Source organism: Equus asinus, chromosome 8 (assembly GCF_041296235.1).
Source record: "Equus asinus isolate D_3611 breed Donkey chromosome 8, EquAss-T2T_v2, whole genome shotgun sequence".
NCBI classification, from domain to species: Eukaryota; Metazoa; Chordata; class Mammalia; order Perissodactyla; family Equidae; genus Equus; species Equus asinus.
The window spans coordinates 2,225,108-2,227,084 of record NC_091797.1 but is presented as its reverse complement, the minus strand read 5'-3'; positions in this window follow the sequence as shown (position 1 = coordinate 2,227,084).

The following is a 1,977-nucleotide window of genomic DNA, read 5'->3' as shown; positions in this document are numbered from 1 at the left end:
ATGTGTCAGTATCACTCTTTAAAAACAAGGAATGATGATTTGTCCCTTGTCTCATCAATAGGTCAGACTTTAACTTCTTCAAGGATCTTTGTTCAGGAGCACAGAATAACTGAGTTGGTTCCTCCAAACCATCGACAAGCAAGCCCTCTATCCCTCCTTTCCAACGTCTCTTATGTCTGCCCATTTCTCTCACTCACACGGTATCACACTCTAGTCCTGCCCTCATCTCTTCATACCCAGACCCTCTAGCTCTTCGGGTTCCCGTCTCCCAGTGCATCCTACACACCGCCTCAAAGCATCACCTTCGTCATGTCATCCCCAGACTTTAACACCTTCAGCGCCCTTGTGTACAAGAAGGTGTATTTACATGGCATTCATGGATGGGCTTCAAGGGGATTTTTGAAGTTCTGTGCAAACTTTTATATGCTGTGCGTTATTTTGCTGGTAAAAATATCCAGTCTTTTCATATCTTCCTTGAGGCCCTAACAATGCTTGAGAATCACCAAACTGTAGGGTAAAATCCAAGCTCAATGACCAGCATTCAAGAGGTGAGATCACATCACGGCTGAATTTCCCTAGTCACCCCTAAGTCAGATCTCCTGCTGGGTTAGTTCTCACCCTATTCATTCATCTATGCATTCACTCAACCACCATTCACTGAGCACCTCCATGGCCCAGAGACGATCATGGGCACAGAAGACAGATGGATGAAAGAGCAATTTCTTCCTGGAAGAATGTCCAAGCTCTTATCAGAACTCCCCTCTCAGGCAGGTGTGGAATTAGGTCTGTGACCAGGCTGGGTATTTCAGGAATTAGAGCCAGGTGTGAGAGTGGCACAAGAAATGGCCCTGAGGGGTCAGGAACAAAAGGGGGATGGGAGCAATGTCCAGAGGGCTCCTCTACCGCATCAAGTGGTGGGCAGAGAAGTGACAAGCAGTAGCAGAGTCCCAAGCTCAGCCAAGCTAAATGGAGCAAATGAGCTCAGGAGGATCAACAGGAGAGAATGGAGCCAGTAGAGACACTGGCCTGCCCCCACATGCAGCCGGGTACCTCACCACGCAGCCTCCAGCTGTGCCAGTGGGAGAGCGCTGCCAGACTCTGCAAAACAGCAAAATGGGGCACTGCAGTGTGCTGAGAGAGTCCATGAGGCTGCGCCACGGCCGTCACACAAACGCTGACCTTGCAAAGAGGGGCAGGATTTTGTCAGATGGACAGAGGGGAAGGCGGGACATTCCACAAAAAGGAACAGCAAATGGAAAGGCCCAGAGACTTCACACAGCATGTTTAGGGGAGCAAACGTTGGTTAGTACAAACAGAAGCTTGGGGCAAATTATTTAGAGATGATGACTGATAACCCTCTCTAAGTATGTAGATCCTTGACATTCCAAAAGAAAATTAGCTTTGTAACTGAGAATGTTAGAGCAGGAATACAAGAGTTTTCTGGACCAATCCCCTTTATCTTACAGATCAAGAAACTCAGGTCTGCGGAGGATATTTGTCTCATCCAAGTTAACTGATGGCCAAGTGAACATGCTTTTCTTGTCTGCTGGTCCAAGCTATGTTTGATGTTGCTCATACGCCACACACAGCCATCTCTACCACCTGATCCAAACCATTTGGCCTCATTTTGGAACAAGGACATTCAGAAAAAAACCATCAAATGACCGAGAGTCAGAGGGTAGGTGGGAAAATGGTCATCTTTCACTTTCGTAGATTATAAGATGGAGCAGCTTTGGAGACGCTAATAAGAAAAACAGTAGAGATGCGAAGAGGGTGAGGTCACCCTATCATCTCTGCCCATACCAGAACCAGGACCCAGCATCGCCAGTCAGTGGTGCGTAGGGAAATGTTTAACAACCAGCCTTCAGGGGGGGAAGCAGGAAGCTCATTTGTAGTGTTTTCCTATTTCTGGTGTAAATATTCCCTTCATGGCCAATTTCAAGTTATCAACGTGATAGAATTGAGATGCTGACAGCT